Below are 14859 nucleotides of genomic sequence, written 5' to 3'. Positions count from 1 at the left end.
CCATTAAGCTAAGTATTACCTACTGATCTACGCCTAGAAGTTCTTCCAGTTCTATCAATGGTACCGGAGCCATGGTTGCTAGTGGGTAGATCCAGTTTGGGTAGAAAAGAGAGAAGCAAATAGAAATAGAGGATTAACCCTAGCAAAGAAGAAAAGAAACGGGCGGGCTAACCTTGAACCCGCCACACCACTACCGTCGCCTCGCCGGCGTGTGGAAAGAAATCAAGAAAGAAGTGATCCAAATCTGATCAGAAACCCTAACCCTAACCCTAACAGAGTGGTCGGCGAGGGGAGGGACCTACCCATTTTCCTCGCCGCCGTCACCACCGCCGTTGCGCAGGAAGAAGTTCCACCGGCGCCGAACCAACACGCGGGGAGAAGTCGAGCCGTGCTCGTCGCCATGTGCACGAGCCCCGACCGAGGGCACCATCACAGGAACGCTCGACAGCGGCGCGCTCACCCACTAGGGAGCACGCGCTCCGGCGAGGGGATCCACGACGGTGCTGCACTGCGAGCAATTCCACATACTCACGCGCCCTGCTCTTTGCTTCTATCGGATCAGAGGGGTTTGTTTCTTCCTCGTCGGCATGATTGTGTCTCTTAGAAAATCTCTCCTCAGCGTTTGCGCCCCCAGCTCCATGGCACGCCGAAAGTGGCCGCAGTCACAGCCACCACCGCCATGTGCAAGGTCGATCTAGTTTGGATATAATAAATCTATGTGCGGCTCTGTTTCTTCTCTACAGATGGATCCGGGCAAGGTTAGTGTGGGGTTGCTGAAGGCTAGGTTAGTGTGGGGTTGCTATTTTTCAGCCCAATTCGAGTAGCATGTTTCTAGATAATACAACCAACCTCCGAATAATTTAGGTAAAGTCTAACCGGCTAGATCAAGACACTTCGATTCCAAGCGTCACTCCTCTGTTAGATGTTCATCTACTAGACTGTCAATTTCCAGTGTATGAGGTCAGATGATCAATATATCTAGAGAAGCATCTCAGGCTAGGTTGCAAACTAAACATCCCAAAATTACCAATCAAAACCGTTGCCGCTATCAAATGGTCGTGGGCTCACATGTCGTGTAAGGTAAGTGAATTTTGTGTAGGAGGTGTTGTGCATTGATTTCTTGAGGCTGCCGCCTTGCTCTACTCGTTGAAGATCGTTGCCACTTTGCTTGCTTTTTCATGTGCTATCTATGTTAGTTCTCTCAAACCCTATATCTTTTCTACCTACGGTTCTATGGTATAGACTTGCAGAGGTTCAGCTCGTGGATTCAATTGCAATGCGCAAATGGTGATTTAGAGGGTGAATTTAAGAAAGTTATTGTAACAATTGGTGTGGCATGATGACTTGTTTCGGTTTATAAGGGACGAAGTTGAGTAAAAAAAAGTTTGATAGTTTGTAGATGAAATTTTGCCTAAAATAGATAGTTTAATAAGGACGAAAATGATCACTTTGATAGTTCTAATGAAATGGAACCCAAATGAAAAATTTCCACTAACACAAAGGAAATGTAAATAGCTTATATATCAATTGTGTTAATTAAATTGTTACAAGATACTCTCTTCGCTCCAGTTTCTATGGACACTCACTGTTGGTTTAACCAACAAACTTAGAGAGTGAGGCGTGAGAGTGCGAATGAGAGAGGAAGGAAGAGATTCGAGTGATTAGCCCACAAGGTCGTTCTCCACCTCACCCTCTTCCCCTTTTACAGGGGAGGTGGGAGAGGAGGTTCTCTTTAAGCCCTACGGCAAAGTTTGTACTTACAAAAATACCACTATAGGCTACAAAATGGATCTTTGATGGGGTTTGTATTAAAAAAATCCTACTAAAGACTACGAATGACATCCAAATATAATTTTACGAGCCCTAGGCTACGTAATTGACCCTGAATATGATACGGGGGTCCCAGTATATACACATCCCAACGTCATAGTTTCCTTCTACACGCACTCAACGTGTCGGCGTCCATCATTCTTGCCGTCATAGTGGACGCGCCGAAGCTAGGCCGGACCCGCCACTGTACTCGAGGGGCAACGCGAGGCTACTGCAGGCGTCGTGCCTTCCCTTCTTCTTTGTGCCCACACACCACCGCTGGCCAGGCTAGGCCCCGCGAGCCACCCCCGCTGTTGCGTTCGTGCCATAGTTTTCTGGCCTCTGCGCCGTCGTGCTCGTCACGGACTTGCGGCTCTGCTCTACGCCCGCACGCTGTTCTTGCACCATGTCAGCTAGCCGTGGTGGTGGTAGTGCCCCCTTGCCTAGACCGTGCCGCACCTCATCCATGGTAGCGTACATCTCATGAAGGCTAGAGAGAAGAGGAAGAAGATGAGGGAAAAGGTGATTGGATGGGAAGATGAGGGAATGGTGATTGGATGGGGGTAAGGAAGGGGCCCATACGAAAAATTTAGCACTATAGGGTGTGGTTCCTATGAGTAGGTTCTATAGAGGGAGATGTCGGCGTCTACAATACTATTTGTGTCAGATGGCTGCAGAGTACTGTTCTATGCAGGGTATGATCCTTGGTACAGTGGTTTTGATTTGTGAGCCTTGCCTTGCCTTTCTCCACATGTTTTCTGGTTCCTATCGAGCCGGCGTTCCTAGTCGAATGGCTCTAGTCGGCTCCGAGTGCGCCGGTCAGAGAAGAGCGGTGAGCAGGGTTCCTGTGAGCCCCGGTCGGAGGGACGCGGGGTCAGAGTCAGAAGTAGGGCTTAGGGCAGGCCTTCCGATCGGAGAGGCCGTCCATAGGCGGCTGAAGCCTAAATTGAGCGCTCTGGTCGGATAGGTGGGCCGAAGTAGCCGATGAGCGGGCGTTGCTCTTCTTGGGCCTAGCCTTCCGGTCGGTTGCTGGACCGTTCCTTTGCCCTATTGTTTTTAGACTCTTAGGCCAAGCCTTGGCACAGAAGCCGGTCCCCGAGGGACCCCGGGTTTATGAACCCGACAGGAGCCCCTGAGCCCCCGGGTGATTCGGGTAGAATTGTCCGGGGGATTTTTGTTTTGTCGATGGGTGCACGCGAGCACACCCGCGGGTGTAGCCCCTGAGTCCTCGGGCAGTTCAGGCAGAACCATCTGGGGGTGTTTCTGTGTTATCAGGGGAAGTTTTCTATTTTGTCAGTGGGTGCGCGCGAGCGCACCCACGGGTGTAGCCCCCGAGCCCCCAGGCGGTTCAGGTGGAACCGTCTGGGGGGTGTTTGTTTTGGCGTGCGTGTGTGCGTGTTTTTTGTCTGAGATGGAATTTTGTTAACCAAGGCGTCGTTGTGCAGCCGAGGCGTTTTTCAACTTACTGATCCCAGCGTTGATGCGCGCCGTGGATCGGGCGAGGAAGTTAGTCCGAGCGTGAGAGAGCTCACTGATCCTGGCATTGATGTGTGCCGTGGATCGGGTGAGGGTGTTAGTTCGGTAGTCAGAGAGCTCACTGATCCTAGCATTGGTGTGCATCGTTGTTTCGAAATGGTTAGTTCTGGGGATGGATGAGACCGAGCCCATGGGTCCTGGTGTCGTGGATCCCTGGCCTCGGCATAGCCTGGGTAGCCATGGTAGTTAGTTCAGTTAGTTTTCACACGAGTTTGGAGTCGCGGTCCCTAGATTTTTTTGGAGCGTAGTCGGAAGCGAAGCCATTATGCGAGTTCGGAGTCGCGGTCCCTTTTTGGAGTGTAGTCGGAAGTGAAGTCATTACACGAGTTCAGAGTCACGGTCCATAGATTTTTGGAGTGCAGTCGGAAGTGAATCCGTTACGTGAGTTCGGAGTCGCGGTCCCAAGCCATAGCTGGATATCGTAGATCCTGTTGACGTGAGTTCAGAGTCTTGGTCCCGAGGTTTTTGGCATTTGAGCCCCCGAGCCTTGTCGGGCCTTCGTGGGGGTTGATGTGAGTTGTTTTGCGTTACCCCATCCGGTTCCTCACAACCGGATGTGGCAGAACCTCCTAAATTATAGGACCCACATGCACCTGTCACTGTCCAACGACCTCTGACGACTATGCATATGTTCCTAGTAACTTAAGAAGACTGTCGGGTGTCCCCGTGGAACCCCGAATCATCCACGATTTCCGAGCAGGATCCCATTACAGAGTCATTGCAGTATTACAACAGTTTATTCAAATAGATACATACATCAGAGTAAAATAGCGGAAGTCTTACGGTAACTTAGTTTACAAACCAGTTATTTCATACCTTACAAACTAAGTTCGATAATTATTACAAACCAAAGTAGTGGAGTGGCATTATAACATAATACAAAACACACAATTAAACTGCCCTGTCCAAGGGCCACACATTTACTTATCGTCATCGCATTGAACAACAGTCATGCAGCACGGTCCAAAGCAGACCTGCTCATGAGCCTCACCTGCAACAAGGGTCATCAAACCCTGAGTACAAAAGCACTCAACAAGACTTAACCGAAATGAAAACTGATAAGACTCAGGAATGCAGGCTAAGGGATTCAAGGTATGGTTTTAACAATAATCAAAGTTCTTTTGCGTAAAAGCTCTTTAATAAAATTCTTTACTTCAAAGGTAAAACTTTATAAGTACCACATATGAATCTGCCATGATCCGTAATGAGATCATGAACTTCATATCAATCTTTTTCGCAAACCTTTCTCAAGTTCCAATTATTAATACTACGATGATGAACAATGAGTTGAGTCTCCATAACCGAGAAGCAACGACGATTCGAACCGATTATAAACCCAGCTGGGGATTCCAGACCACATGACATATGCAGGTCCCTGACCTACATATACCAACCTACCCTCGGATCCTCTAAAATAAGAACGAGTCCGCGCCACCCGAGAATACAGTACTCCACCAATCCAGCCCATAGCCACGTGGGTACACGCTATTCCCGCCATCTCTCCACTCCCAGTGCGCGAGTAGCCATTCTCATAATAGAATTGCCAAGTTCAGGCTTACCAGAGTATGTGGTTAGTACTACAAATGCTCACCTCATGCAATTCAACAACGGACGTGCCTTAATCGACACAGGCGGAAAGAACCCGCTCACAAGACCTCTATGTCTTGTGGCTCACACACACCGAGTCCGCCCGGTCTAGATTTATTACTCCACATTCCCATATCATGTGCTAACATAATTAACCAATGTTCCATTTAAAACTTGCAGGTGGCAGGTAATCACCCGACTTTCATCGTTTTACGCATAGCTAAGCAAAACTAGACATATATGAGTTTAAAACTGGTAATATGGTAAATATGGAATAACAAGGGTGGTAATGCACCAATTTGTTTTTCACTTGACTCCTAATCACTTAATGCAGTAACGAGAAGCAAAAGCGAAATCAATTCGTAAAATACAAGGTAGGGTTGTATGCATCCGGGGCTTGCCTTCGTTGACGGAAATGTCCGGCTCCTGCGACGTTTCACAAGTATTCGATCCGACCTCAATAGACGGATTAACCTCCTCAACAACTTGATTAACTACCACGTATTCACCTTCGTTCACTACACGTAATAACAATACCATGTTTAACATGATACGGAATACGAAACATGATGCTCGATGATGGATACAAAAATTAAGAATTTGAATACAACTTTCCTTCGCGGTAAAGTTGCAAGTCAAACAGACTAAATATTTTTCGTAACACATACATCAATTGCCAAGGATCATTATCAACTAATGACCCAAGGTCATCACTCAATCCAAAATTTCAAACAAAACCTAAATCATTAAAGGTTACTATTTGCTTTTATGAATTAATTATTTAATTCAAAATTATGAAATAAATCAACTTATTCTAATTAAGCTAAAAATTTTTGTAATTTTTCATTACATGATAACTAGGTGGCAAAACAATTTTCATAATTTTTGGATAATTAATTAAGCCTAGAAAAATCATGGAAAGTCATTTATTAATTAATTGAGCAATTTTTATCACATCCCCGAAAATACTAAAAATCAATATTTCAAATTTTTGTCATATAATATACATCATAGAGAATTCACACAAAAATTTTCATAATTTTTGGAGCTCTAAATAATTCTACTCAAAAATAACAAATTACAGCACTATTCATTTAATTCTGAAAAATAGAAAAATCCATTTGAACGTTGAGTCACTGACATGGTGACCCCACCTATCATCCCCTTCCTCCCGCTTTGACTACGGCGATGATGGCGCTGACCGGCGATATCTCACCGCCGGTGAGTCCAACGGCGACGGCCAAGATACCTACACCCTCCCCGAGACTAGGTGCATCCATTTTGAGCACAAGCTTGACTAACTATGGACTGGACCGAGCACTACGTCGGCCATGGCGGCCATGACGGCGCGGCTACGCTACGCCGGCGAAATGAAGCCGAAAACGGTGAAACAGAGGGCATGGGAAGGTCCAGTAGCTCACCACGAACACGTTGGAGCAAAGAACGAGACCAGATAAGCTTTGGTGACACGGGTCGACGTTGACAGCGGTCACGGCGGAGCGATCTTCGACGACGGCGATGCTTCGGTAGCTACGGTGGTCAAAATAAGAAATCAATGATTCACAAAGCACTACATCATTGAGGTGAAGCCGAAGCAAGACTCAGTAAGGGCAGAGGCTCACCATAGCGCGCTAGCCACGGCGACGCGCACTCCACGGTGGTGCTACCGGCCGCGAGGAAGAAAAGTGCCGAACGGCGTTTCCCGATGGTGGCAAGCGACCAGGGCTAGTTGGTTAGGTGCGCAAGGATGAGACGGAGCTGGGACAAGCTTGTCTGCGACGGTGAAGCACTACGGCATCGACATGAGCTCGCCGGAGTTATGGCCGTGGCGTCGGGAAAACAGAGCAAGAGAGCGGAGGCAAACGGCGGCGGCCAAGGCTAAGTAGAGCGGCTCAGAAGCGCAAGGAAGCTGCGCTGTGGCCTTCACCGCACCAGCGCAACGTCAAAGACGGCCACGACCGCGCCTGGAAGCAAACCGAAGATCGCCGGCCATGTAGCTAGGGCGGTGAGTACTGTTCATCGAATTTACAGATTTGCCATTCGGTTTCAAATTCAAATTACTCCCAAATTTGTATAACAACTCAAAAATCTCCAAAAATAAAAGTTGTTCAAAATCAAAAGTTCTACAACTTTGCTTTTATAACCAACCCCTAATTCGGTTTAGATTTTGAAATGAACTTTTGAATTTGAATAGGGAAATTTACCGAATTACGCCTTTTTGAATTACTCAAAATTTTCCTAAACAACTTGAAAAACTCCAAAAACAAACTTTGTATAACTTGCCAAGCTCTACACTTTTTTCTTTTGGGATCAACCCCAAATTATGCTTAGATTTTGAAATGGATTTTCAGGGTAGGATTTAAATGCTGAAAAGCGGGGTTTTCTCGAAAAATTCAAAAATCCAAACAAACTTTGAATTTAAGTCAACCAATACAATTCAACACATACCACATGAATATAAACTTGTTTTAGTGTATGCATCTCAAAGTTTTCACCAAATGCCAACTGCTTTGAAATGCATATGATGACATGTCAGGTTTTAGTATTTTAAACACCCGAGGTGTTACAATCCTTCTCCCTAAAAGAAATCTCACCCTGAGATTCAAAGCCATAGAGTAAGTAATGGAAAAGGAAATGTGTCAATCCAAAAACATCCAGGACTTTTCCATAAAACAACTGAGGTTCTTTTACAAAACACAATTTGTAATAACCAAGCTCAACTAACATTATTTTATTCTATATTAACGCTAGAAACTCCGGAAACTTTTCTAACAAGTAATCTTCTGATTCCCAAGTAGCCTCTTCTTCTGAATGTTGATTCCATTGTATTTTATAGAACTTGATTGTCCGTCTTCGAGTAACACGATCTTCCTGATCTAACACTTGGATAGGATATTCGGAATAAGTTAAATCCGGCTCTAGTCCCACTCCTTCAACTTCAACATTCTGTTTAGGCACTCGGAGACACTTCTTCAATTGAGAAACATGGAACACATCATGCACAGCTGTGAGATGTTCAGGTAATTTCAAGCGATATGCCACTTTTCTATACCTCTCCAGAATTTGATATGGCCCAATATATCAGGGTGCCAACTTTCCTTTAACACCAAAACGGTTAACTCCCTTCATTGGTGATACTTTCAGATATACAAAATCTCCTTTGTTGAATACCAATGGTCTCCATCGTCTATCCGCATAACTCTTTTGGCGGGACTGAGCTATCTTCAGATTACTCTGTATTTGCCTAACCTTGTCTTCTGTTTCTTTCACTAGGTCAACTCCAAAGAATCTTCTTTCTCCAGGTTCAGACCAACTCAACAATGTTCTGCATCTACGACCATAGAGTGCTTCAAATGGAGCCATTTTAATGCTTTCCTGATAACTATTGTTGTATGAGAACTCGGCCAAAGGTAAGCACTCATCCCACTTATTAGAATAGTTAAGGGCACAACATCTTAACATGTCTTCAAGTACTTGATTGACTCTTTCAGTCTGCCCATCAGTCTGCGGATGATAAGCTGTACTATACAAAAGTTTGGTACCTAATGAAGCATGTAAGTGTTTCCAAAAGCTGGAGACAAACTGTGTACCCCTATCTGACACTATAGTCTTGGGTACTCCATGGAGACTCATGATTCTTGCCAAATACATCTTGGTATATTGGATCATAGGATATATGGTCTTGACTAGAAGAAAATGTGCTGACTTAGTGAGTCGATCTACAATAACCCATACTGAGTCAAATCCCTTTGATGTCTTGGGTAGACCAACAATAAAGTCCATACTTATGTCCTCCCACTTCCAAGATGGAATAGGCAATGGTTGTAATTCACCAGCAGACCTCAAATGTATAGCTTTCACCTTTTGACAAGTATCACACTTCGCTATATATCTAGCAATTTCTATTTTCATTTTAGTCCACCAGAATCTTTGCTTCAAATCATGGTACATCTTGTTGCTTCCCAGATGGATAGATAACCTAGTAGCATGTGCCTCATCTAGAATTGACTGCCGCAACTCAGGAACTTTTGGTACCACCAAGCGATCCTTGAACCATAACACATCTTCATCATCTATGCTAAAACATTCTGCTCTTCCATCCCTGACTCTTTCCTTGATATGGACTATACCCTTGTTTTCCTTTTGAGCAGCAATAACTTGATCTCGAATAGTAGCTTCAACAATTATGTTGGTCAAACTTCCTTGTTGAATTACTTCTACATTCAACTTCTCCATTTCTTGACATAAATTCAGACCCATTGTTCTCATTGTCAGACAGTTGCAATAACTTTTGCGACTGAGGGCATCTGCAACCACATTTGCTTTACCTGGGTGATAATGTACTTCTAAATCATAATCCTTAATCAGTTCTAACCATCTTCTTTGTCGCATGTTTAATTCTGACTGAGTGAAGATATACTTTAAGCTCTTGTGGTCTGTATATATATGGCACGTATTACCAAGCAGGTAATGCCGCCAAATCTTCAGAGCATGAACCACAGCTGCTAACTCCAAATCATGAGTAGGATAGTGTTCTTCATGTTGTTTAAGTTGCCTGGACGCATAGGCAATGACTCGGCCTTCTTGCATCAACACACATCCAATACCAATACCTGAAGCATAACAATAAACATCAAACGGCTTCTCGATATCAGGTTGAGCTAACACTGGTGCAGTAGTCAACAGCCTTTTCAAAGTCTAGAAAGCCTCTTCACAATCTGATGACCAGACAAACTTGACTTGGTTCTTCAACAATTCAGTCATAGGTTTTGATACTTTAGAGAATTCTAGAATAAACCGACGGTAATACCCCGCCAATCCAAGAAAACTCCGAACTTGATGAACTGTGGTTGGCGGTTTCCAATCAAGCACATCCCTCACTTTGTCGGGATCAACTGCAACTCCTTCGGCTGACAAGACATATCCAAGAAATTGCACTTCCCTAAGCCAAAAATCACACTTGCTGAACTTGGCATACAATTGATGTTCTCTCAAACGAGTTAGAACAATTCTGAGGTGTTCGGCATGTTCTATCTTATTCTTGGAATATACTAGTATATCATCAATAAACACCACTACAAACTTGTCTAGCTCCGGCATGAATACTGAGTTCATCAGATACATGAAATGAGCGGGAGCATTTGTCAAACCAAAAGACATCACCAAGTATTCATATAATCCATATCTTGTGGTAAATGCCGTTTTGGGAATATCTTCAGGCTTTATCTTAATTTGGTGATACCCTGATCTCAAATCTATCTTGGAGAAAACTTTGGCTCCGGCCAATTGATCAAAAAGCAAATCTATCCGAGGTAATTGATACTTATTCTTGATGGTCACTTCATTCAACGGACGATAGTCAACACATAACCTCAGGGTCTCATCTTTCTTTTTCACAAAAATTGCCGGACATCCCCAAGGTGAGGAACTAGGTTGGATAAACCCCTTCTCAATTAATTCTTATAACTGAGCCTTCAACTCGGCTAATTCCTTAGGTGGCATCCTATAAGCTCTCTGAGAAATCGGAGCTATTCTAGGTTGTAACTCTATATTGAACTGTATATCCCTATCAGGTGGTAGACCGGGTAAATCCTCAGGAAACACATCTGGAAATTCACACACTACCGGAATATCTCTAATCTCTTTGACAGCAGTTGCACAAATCTTGCCCACTGATCTTCTCAGGGCTGGAAGTTGGATGAGAAGTTGAGAATTACTATTAGGCAAACTTACTTTTAAAGTCCTATTCAAAGCATCTATAACAACCTTATGCTGATACATCCAATTCATTCCCAAGATTATATCTATATCCTGATCCTTAAGGATAATCATGGTAGTGGGAAAAATATGCCCACCCAGGTTTACGGGTACCTGGTATACCATTTCCTTAGTACACAGACGTCCCCCGGGCGACTATATAAAGAAACTTTCCTTTGTTGCCCCAATTGAAATTTCATACTTCATGACAAATGTTCTATTGATGAATGAATGCGATGCGCCAGAATAAAAAAGTATAACTGCAGGGTGATTGGCAATAGGAAACATACCCATCATCACTGGCTCCCCCTCCGGAATTTCTCCAGCTTGAATATAGAACACCCGTCCTGTCTTCCTCTCATCTTTGCCCTTCTGAGCATTTTGATTGTGGTTCTTGTTTGGTGCCTGACCCTGTTGTTGATTGGCAGGGGTCTTCTGATAATTTTGATTAGCCTGCCTAGGGTATGGACATTCCCTGGAGAAATGATTAGTCCTTCCACAATTGTAACACGGATAGTTATGACCCTGTGATGTTGGAGCATTACCACCAGGAGCATTGGTTGACTGTGAGTTCGGATAGGTTATAGCAGGACGAACATTTGACTGTTGCCTGGCTTGAGACTGTGGCGGACGGTAAGGAGGACGATAATGGTTTACTGGATGATAAATCACCCTCTGCCTCTTCTGATTTCCCCCAAAAGATCTAGACGGCACACTCTTTTTCTTTTTGAGTTCCTTATGCTGCCGATACTTTGCCTCTGAAGCAATTGCAATATTTACTGCCTCATGATAAGTGATATTGGTACAGGCTGTCATCATTGTCTGCAGTTTGGTATTCAGACCTCTCATGAACCATTTCTTTTTCTTGGCATCCGTATTGACATGTTCGGATGCATATTGGGACAGATGATTAAATCTTCCCACATACTGCATCACGGTTTGATCTCCTTGCTTCAAAGCAAGGAATTCATCCAGCTTCATAGCCATCACTCCTTCCGGGATATAATGGGCTCTGAAAGCAGTGCGAAATTCTGTCCAAGTTAACAGAACGCCTGCGGGTTGCATGGCCATCAGATTTGCATACCAAGCACCAGCTGCACCTCTAAGTTGTTGGGCAACAAACACCGGTTTCTGAAACTCTGTGCAGTGAATAAGATCAAATTTTTGCTCCATGGTCCTAAGCTAGTCATCAGCCTCCAGTGGTTCATCTGCCTTTGTGAACACCGGGGGTTTTGTATCCGTGAAATCCACATAGGTAGCCTCATGCCTGTTATGATTGCGGCCACGGTTTCCATGCATCTGATTCTGATTACTTTGAGCCATCTCATGAAGCAAACGAGAATTTTCCACAGTCACATTGACTAATGCAGCGATAGCATCGGCTAGATTGGTCGGAATTGGTGGTGGGTTGGGGATATCATCATCATCTTGTGAAGTACCAGGAATATGCGATCCCCGTGTACGACGCATCTGCTCATAACAAACCAAACTTTATTCACAAGCCTTTATTGAATTGCACAAAAGCTTACTCCAGACACATTACATAGGGTTTACTACTATAAACACCAGACCCTATAAGTACCAAAACAAGATACATAGCTTAACCATAATTAACTATTATACAACTCTACTCTTTTCCGTGATTACTTCAAACTTCAGGCTCGGTATCCATTCTAGAATTATTACCGCCTTCATCATCACTTTCATTGATTATTACTAAATCTTCAGGATCTTCTTCTTCTTCCTCTTCCAATTCGTTATCATCGGCAAGGATGACACCGGGGTCTATGGCATCAGCTTGAGGCTCATGATTCGGGTTTAGTAGATTGCTAAGCCTATGAACTTCCTCATGTAGATAGGTATTATGTTCTTCTAAATCTTCTGCATAGAATTCTAGCTCATGAGTTCTAGCTCTAGCTACATTTTCCCTGTGCCAAGCTTCATTTCTTCCCTCCACCGTACGAACTAACATACTTTCGCAGTTCCTGTGTGCGGTGGTGAGACGCCTCAATTGATTCTGTAATTCTCCTACCTATATAGCATCTAAAGCCCTATCTCTAGTAGCTTATGCTAACTCGGCAGAAATTCTTTGTATCTTTGCTTGGGGATCAGGCCTAGAACTGCTACTGCTAGCACCATCGTTTCTAGGGGCAAGTTGGTGACGAGGAACTCCTTTGGGTCCAGTGGACTTATGGGGCGTCATCTTGGCACGAGTCATACTGTAGGAAACCAATTTAATCCAAGTAAGACCATTTGATCAAAGTCTAAAGAGCAGCTATGACGGATTACATTACTCAAACCAGTCTCACTACTCAACTCCAGACTAAGAGGTGAAGGAAGTAACGAGTGAATTAATAATGATGCATGAATCGTTCTTATGAACAAAAACATCAAAGTTTATAATGCACATAAACAACATTTATTATTTTTTATAGGGCATAGTAAGATTACTACTCCACCACACAAGACCCTTTTAATTATACGGAATGGTGAGAAAGAAAGAAGATAAGTCAGAAGCAATTTGGACTAAATTAGCAAGTTTAATTTAGTCATCCCAAATCATTTTGAAGTTTTTGTAAACAATACAACAAAAACCTTGTAACGATCGCTCTGATACCATTCTGTGGCAGAACCTCCTAAATTATAGGCCCCACATGCACCTGTCACTGTCCAACGACCTCTGACGACTATGCATATGTTCCTAGTAACTTAAGAAGACTGTCGGGTGTCCCCGCGGAACCCTGAATCATCCACGATTTCCGAGCAGGATCCCATTACAGAGTCATTGCAGTATTACAATAGTTTATTCAAATAGATACATACATCAGAGTAAAATAGCGGAAGTCTTACGGTAACTTAGTTTACAAACCAGTTATTTCAAACCTTACAAACTAAGTTCGATAATTATTACAAACCAAAGTAGTGGAGTGGCATTATAACATAATACAAAACACACAATTAAACTGCCCTGCCCAAGGGCCACACATTTACTTATCGTCATCGCATTGAACAACAGTCATGCAGCACGGTCCAAAGCAGACCTGCTCATGAGCCTCACCTGCAACAAGGGTCATCGAACCCTGAGTACAAAAGTACTCAACAAGACTTAACCGAAATGAAAACTGATAAGACTCAGGAATGCAGGCTAAGGGATTCAAGGTATGGTTTTAACAACAATCAAAGTTCTTTTGCGTAAAAGCTCTTTAACAAAATTCTTTACTTCAAAGGTAAAACTTTATAAGTACCACATATGAATCTGCCATGATCCGTAATGAGATCATGAACTTCATATCAATCTTTTTCGCAAACCTTTCTCAAGTTCCAATTATTAATACTACGATGATGAACAGTGAGTTGAGTCTCCATAACCGAGGAGCAACGACGATTCAAACCGATTATAAACCCAGCTGGGGATTCCAGACCACACGACATATGCAGGTCCCTGACCTACATATACCAACCTACCCTCGGATCCTCTAAAATAAGAACGGGTCCGCGCCACCCGAGAATACAGTACTCCACCAATCCAGCCCATAGCCACGTGGGTACACGCTATTCCCGCCATCTCTCCACTCCCAGTGCGCGAGTAGCCATTCTCGTAATAGAATTGCCAAGTTCAGGCTTACCGGAGTATGTGGTTAGTACTACAAATTCTCACCTCATGCAATTCAACAACGAACGTGCCTTAATCGACACAGGCGGAAAGAACCCGCTCACAAGACCTCCATGTCTTGTGGCTCACACACACCGAGTCCGCCCGGTCTAGATTTATTACTCCACATTCCCATATCATGTGCTAACATAATTAACCAATGTTCCATTTAAAACTTGTAGGTGGCAGGTAATCACCCGACTTTCATCGTTTTACGCATAGCTAAGCAAAACTAGACATATATGAGTTTAAAACTGGTAATATGGTAAATATGGAATAACAAGGGTGGTAATGCACCAATTTGTTTTTCACTTGACTCCTAATCACTTAATGCAGTAACGAGAAGCAAAAGCGAAATCAATTCGTAAAATACAAGGTAGGGTTGTATGCATCCGGGGCTTGCCTTCATTGACGGAAATGTCCAGCTCCTGCGACGTTTCACAAGTATTCGATCAGACCTCAACAGACGGATTAACCTCCTCAACAACTTGATTAACTACCACGTATTCACCTTCGTT

Source organism: Miscanthus floridulus, chromosome 15 (genome assembly GCF_019320115.1).
Source record: "Miscanthus floridulus cultivar M001 chromosome 15, ASM1932011v1, whole genome shotgun sequence".
Classification (NCBI taxonomy): Eukaryota; Viridiplantae; Streptophyta; class Magnoliopsida; order Poales; family Poaceae; genus Miscanthus; species Miscanthus floridulus.
Note: the sequence above shows the minus strand (reverse complement) of the source record.